This window comes from Lipotes vexillifer, unplaced genomic scaffold (genome assembly GCF_000442215.2).
Source record: "Lipotes vexillifer unplaced genomic scaffold, Lipotes_vexillifer_v1.1 scaffold2368, whole genome shotgun sequence".
In the NCBI taxonomy this organism is placed as follows: domain Eukaryota; kingdom Metazoa; phylum Chordata; class Mammalia; order Artiodactyla; family Lipotidae; genus Lipotes; species Lipotes vexillifer.
Window position 1 is genome coordinate 65,882 of NW_006789957.1, and position 6,652 is coordinate 72,533.

General features: G+C 41.3%; 1 pseudogene; it reads right to left on the bottom strand.

Moving 5' to 3' along the window:
• Positions 1-941: 941 nt before the first annotated feature.
• LOC103091404 (RAD52 motif-containing protein 1-like) lies at positions 942-6,543 on the bottom strand (annotated as a pseudogene).
• Between the last annotated feature and the right edge of the window lie 109 nt (positions 6,544-6,652).

Consider the following 6,652-nt stretch of genomic DNA (forward strand, 5'->3'; position numbering starts at 1 on the left):
TTAACACAAGATGTATATGAGATCTGGGTAATACACCTTACTTGAAAGGCATGAATAGTTTTTAAACAGTGTAGCATAATCACACTTAAGACCATAGTTACTCTGTTCCCAAATCTCTGCAATTCTATTTGAGTCGAGTTCTAAAAGGCCTGTGTGTCTTCTCCTGTGTCCACAACCGTAGACGTACACTGATGGCCCTCAATCCTGCTCTCCAAACTTCAAATAAGGGGCCAGAGACAAGGCTCGGAACTTGGAAAAATCCTAGAAATTTCCTGCCTCAAAAGCAGTTTCAGAGTTTCACATTTCCCTAAGGAAGACAGAGTTGAGTAGACATGCCTAATTCTTCCAAATGCTGCTGGTTGTTTTGAATTATGGTTACACTGGCTGTGTAGCCCTTGAGCTTTTATCTCCACATACTTGAATTAAATCCTGTAGTTCCTCTTCGGTTCTAGCATCTGTGACCTCTTCACAGGGTCTACATGCCACAGCTGTTTTACCACTTTCTGTAATAAAATTAACAAGGATCAATTCAGAAGTTTTCTTGGTCTTAAACTTCCTGTATACAATTGTAGCACCGAATAATTATACATTCTTTTCACTTCTAAAAGCAGAAAATAAGAGCATTTTCCTAGAAGTTTCCTCATCTGCCACTTCAGTTTTTATCATAATTATTTGTGAAAACATATATAAGAAGTATCAACTTTGGTTAAAAAACTTTATGAACTTAGAAATAAGAACTAAGGAATAAGGACATAGAAATTAAAAGCTGTGGAAAAAACATCTTCAATCACAATACAATTGAATAGGAAGGCATGAGGTGGGGGTCAAAGTGAGTTCAAACCTGGGAGAGACACAACTGGACTATAATAAGATACTTCCTATTAGAAGCAAGGCAAGTGCCTACTCCTTCATCCAATTAACTTTTCAATAAGTTTATTTGCTCACTGAAACTAAAGTACTTCAAGGACAATCAAAAAGGTCTTACCTAAAACCACAGTCAGCAATTTCTGGAATGCATCTGTCATAGCTTTCTGAATAGCAAGCTTCTGGGTTACCTTCCTTCTCATAAGGAAAGATAATGACCCTAAATCCAACCAAAACAGATGAATTTAAAATGCCTATATGAATAACTGATTTCTAGGTTATATGTTTAAAACTAAAAATGCATCTGTGATTCTTAGATCATTACCTTAGTGATTAAGGGCAGGCACAACACTGGGGTACAGGTGAATGTCTCTGTTGTAGGTATACCTTGGCATGGCACATGTTTACTGCTCAGATCTATTCTGGAAGTTCCTAAAATACTAGTTGGGAAATGCAAACCAAAAACGTGGCACAAATCTCATATTACTCACAGATTTCAAATGGACAAGCTGAGGCTACACTGTTACAGACACTGCTCTCCCGTGCATAAAACGCTGTATTCATACAGCGAGATAGATTTGGTTGTAGTGCAGATGATCTGGCCTCTACTCAACCATTACCCACTCAGGTGGATGGTGGTGTCTCCACAACCCCATTCGCAAACAGCCCTGCCTCTGACTTAAAACCCTAAGCCCAAGTGCCATGGATTCTAGGAAAAAACTTAGTACCAATTGGAATCCCCTTTCTAGGGATCTACATTTACTTATTCTGCTCAGGCCCTTTTACAGGAGGCAAAGGACTGAACATTTACACAAGAGTTTATTTCAATCTTTAGACAATGATTTTCTTGGGATAACTGAAGGTCAGAAGACATTTGAAGGACTATTTTAGCACAAATATAATTATTAACCAAAAAAAAAAAAAAATTCCTAACTAATTTTCCCTCCTAAGCTTCTTGGCAGGCAGTGAGTTCCAAATTTCTAAAGATTAAGGTGCTGTCAGGTATTGCCTAAGATAAAAACCTATAGTGTTGGGCAGCAAAATTCTGCCCAGGCCTTTAATTGCTTAGAAAAGATGATGATGTATCGGAAAAGTTGAGTTTCAGAAAGAAAGGAAAAAAGAGAAATCCCACTCTCTCACCTCCCCACACACACACATACTGGAAATCAGACCTTCCTCCAACTTATCCAAAGATTCCTCAGCCATGCCAACTCCAGGACTTCTGCCCTCGTGGGAGGGCAAAACCACCCCTAAAGCACAGAAGAACTTCAGGCTTTGCTTCTGAAGTGGTGTCACAATACCTTCATTTTCCCTTTCTTCAAGGTTAGAAAGATCCTGAAGCTGTTAGTATTTTGAATTAAAGGCTAGACTTCAACATATTCTGTTGTTAGAAATAAATACCAAACTCCAGCAATCCCAGGTAATAGTTTAGGTATGCTACTCCTTAAAAATCAACTGAGACTTGCAAATGAATGACTAGATATGGACAACTATTTTTTTTATGATATACCATACAAATACTGGAGAAAATTTTGGACACCACCATCCAAGTCATTGAGATTATCACTAATTCCAGGTGGCGGGCCAATGCTCAGATACTTCCATGTGGAAGCCTCCCACATCTCCTCCCCGTAGCCCTCTTCTATTCTTCTCTCTAAAGTCTAGGAGTTCAATGTTGAAAAGAGTCTGGTTAGTCAAAGAAAATCTACAGAGTTTACCTTGATGATCCTTTTTGACCCACCCACGGAAACCAAAGTAGTAATTTGCCAATTCTTGGCATCTGGAGCTCTTTAGGGCAAGCGTATTATGTTGAACAGCCTTAGGTCTGGTGCCGAGATGAACCTAAAGATATAAAAGACCTAAAAATATCACCACCCTACATAGAGACTCATTTTGGATATACCCGAGATTTATCAATACCAATTTTATAGAGTGGTTGTGAAGATTAAGTAAGACATTTTAAGCAATGAGTTCACAGTGATTCCGAAATAAATGTTATTATTTTTAAGTCAGTATTTTTCTGCATCATTTCCAGGGCCCCTGATTAACCGGAAGGTTCCCTGACCTCTGGTGGTGAAAGTGATGATGAAAGAACCAAGGAAGCCCAGCAGAAGCCTATTATGGGGCTGGGGGTAAGCAAAGGAATGGACTGTTTTACTCATCTCATCCTGCTTGAGAATATGACCTGAAGAGAAGATAAGATGGACCTGCCACTGAATTAGGACCTTAATCTGTAGCAACCCCTCCCCAAGTTACTAACCCCTGTTAGAAGAAGGAATATGTATATATCTATAAATGTAAATAAAGCAACAAAAAGGATTAGAGGTTCATCTCCATTACAGGCTTCTTTGAGAGTGTAAATATTTCCAGTCTTAACTCTCTAAAGAACTTATATATTACTGTGGAGTTTTTATATCACTAGTTCTTTCTTAAATGTCCATTTCCATTCTGAACAGGGTAGAGTATATAAATATAGTCATAAAAATTCAAATAATAAAATAAAATCAAAGCATTGTTAATTCTTTGTTGATTTGCTTGTGCATCTTCCTCTGTTACTAGTTTATGAGCTCCTTCAGCGCTTGAAGGAACCATATATTATTCTTTCCTTGTTACCAGAAAAAAGCATAGATCTTGGCATACAATAGAGGAGTGATGGTCTGTTGACTGAGTGAATGAATGAGTATATAAGAAAAAGAAGTTACTTTCTCCAACTGAAGTTGCCTGCTGGGAAGGAGAAATGAAGATTAATTTTTAAATGTTGAGTGTCGCATGGGATGCTAGGCCCTGTACGGTGAGTCATAATGGAGCTGTTCTGGACAATTAGGAATCTTCAGAAGGGCTTTGAGCCCCTGGGTAGTAGAGACAGCTGACATCTGGGATAACCTTGCCACAGTTCTTGCTGGCAAACCTTGCCCTTCATGCTACTGAGAAAAACTCATATACATTAGGCCTTTCCTTCATTTTAAGATGTTATTCTCTTTTCTGTATTTATAAAAAACACAGGGGAAGTAAGATAAGAAGTATGTATACCTGCCAATGAATAAAAGAACACATAATTGGAACTTCCGTGCTGGTGCAGTGGTTAAGACTCCATGATCCCAATGCAGGGGGGCTTGGGTTCGATCCCTGGTCGGTGAACCAGGTCTCACATGTATGCTGCAGCAAAGAGTTTGCACGCCACATTTCAGGAGCCTGCAAGCCACAAAAAAAGGAGACTGGCTACTGCAAATGGGGAGCCCACATGCCACAACTGGGGAGCCCTTGAGCTGCACCTAAGGAGCCCACATGCCACAACTGGGAAGCCCTTGAGCCACACCTAATGAGCCCACCTGCTGCAACTGAGATCCAGTGCAAGCAAATAAATAAATAAAATTGAAAAAGAACGTATAAGTAAAGTAGGGAAAAATTTCGGGGTTGTGGATAGTAAACTAAGGCTCTGCATTAAATAAAGAAAGCTAATATGAATGCCCTTTCCTCTCAACTCTATAGTGACTTGTAGAACATTTTCTTCATTACTCTATCAGTGATGGGCTTTATGCTGTGAAAATCTCACAACCTACACTTATGGAATGGTCTTAATGTCCAATATAAGAAAAGAACTCATTATTCACAACTGATACCAAATAACTCTTTCATAATCTTTCCAGGACCATCTGTAATATCTGAGTGGTTATGTGAAATGGTTGCAGGGTCTTCAAATTAAAGAATGTCTGACACAAAATCATTTCAATCCCAGGGAGTACAGCCAGCATTGAAGAGGGTGTTAAACAGGTAAAGAAGTGGGAGGTAGTGTACCTGGAGTCACACCTGAGGAGAGTTCTCAGATTCAATAAAGGTGACATCAGTGAGTAAAGAAATATGGGTGAGAATAGGCAGCAATGTCAGTAGGAAGTAGCCAGAACAAGAAGCCAATCAGAGAAGACACACAATTATAAAGGGAAAGGTCTGGGAAATCTAAGCCTCACTCACTTATTCAGAGGAATTGAAAAGTTCTTTGGAAAAGGAATGGTGGCTGAATGGAGGTACATAATGAAATGTTAATTCTGGGGAAGTAAAATTGCATGGCATGTTGATATGGAATAAGGTTTCTACAATGCATTAAAGAACGTTTTAACCATTTTCTGGAATCTGAAGGGAGTTCTGAATAGGCAGTTTGAGAGTGATGATGATGATGAAGCCTCCTTTATGTTACATCTGACAAAAGTTTGTCAAGCTCGGGACTCCCCTGGTGGCACAGTTGTTAAGAGTCCACCTGCCAGTGCAGGGGGCATGGGTTCGATCCCTGGTCCTGGAAGATCCCACACGCCGCAGAGCAACTAAGCCCGTGTGCCACATCTACTGAGCCTGTGCTCTAGAGCCTGTGAGCCAAAACTACTGAAGCCTGCATGCCTAGAAATCGTGCTCTGCAACAAGAGAAGCCATCGCAATGAGAAGCCCACATACCTCAACGAAGAGCAACCCCTGCTCGCCGCAAATAGAGAAAGATGGCGTGCAGCAACAAGACACAACACAGCCAAAAATAAATAAATTAATTAATTAAAAAAATTGCCAACATCACACATTTAAAATCCACATAAAAGTAAATATAAGGAAGACTCCTGTGAAGATTTCTTAAATTAAGGGGCAGCATAAAATGACATGGGGTTTAACATCAGTTAAGCTTGGGTTTGGCCTCTAGTTTCCACATTTACTGTCATGAACCTTAAGTAAGTCACTTAACCATCCTGAGTTCGTGTTTCTTCATCTAAAAAAGGAAGAAACCACTAGGGAACTGGGGTATCAGTGGAGCAGTGCATCTGAGAGCATTCTGTACACCACAGTGCTGTACAAATGCTGGCCATTTTTTTTTTTTTTTTTTTTTTAACCCTGGGATCTTAGTTCCCAGACTAGGGATTGAACCCGGGCCCTCAGCAGTGAAAGTGCAGTCCTAACAACTGGACCACCAGGGAGTTCCTGACAGCCTATTAGTTTTAAATTCAGCACTTCATCCCAGTAGAGCGAGGAATTCCACATTTGGACCCACCTTCACTGGAGATGTGTGAAAAAGCTGCTTCTGGTCGCATGGCTTTTGGGCTCTGTGGGCATCCCTTGCTGAATAAAACTTGATGATGGCATAGAGCCCAGGACCGCCCACTGCTGCGTTTGGGAAGAGTCAGACAGAATACAGAAGGCCAAACCGGGAGAAGACTGTGATCAGAGAATGCTGGAGGGTGGTCCCACGCTAACTAAGTGCAGTAAATTTCAGGCCCAGGAAACCAAACCGCCCATTCCCTTGTATTCTCCCAGCCCTTCGCAACAGGTAACTGTGGTGAGCCTGCTACTCCAAACACTTCTCATTTCATGAACAAGTTTCCCTCTGAAATCCTAAGGTTCGAAAGCATTAGGAGGCAATGCCTTCTGTTGGGAACTCTGTCTCAAAAATCTATGGGGGCGAGTTGACTGCTCAGGTCGTCTCTAAAACTAAGATTCCTCTCAGCGGAGACCACAGGCAGATGAGGTGCTGAAGCAGTATCCCGGGGCGCCCAGTTACTGGATCGCGGGGCGGCTTCCTCCACCCCTCCCTCCGCTCCGGCTCATCTCACTTGCAAGGCCTCGACCGTTTTATCCAGAGCTCAGCTTTCACACCAACGAGCTTTTTTCACCCCCGATGGGAACCGCAAAAGGTACCAAGTGCAGCATCCTAACATCACCGCGCGAGCGCTACTCAGGGCGCAAGCAGACTGCACCAGCGAAAGTGCGCCCGTGATTGTTAAAAAGTTAATACCAATAAGTCTAATATATACAAAAA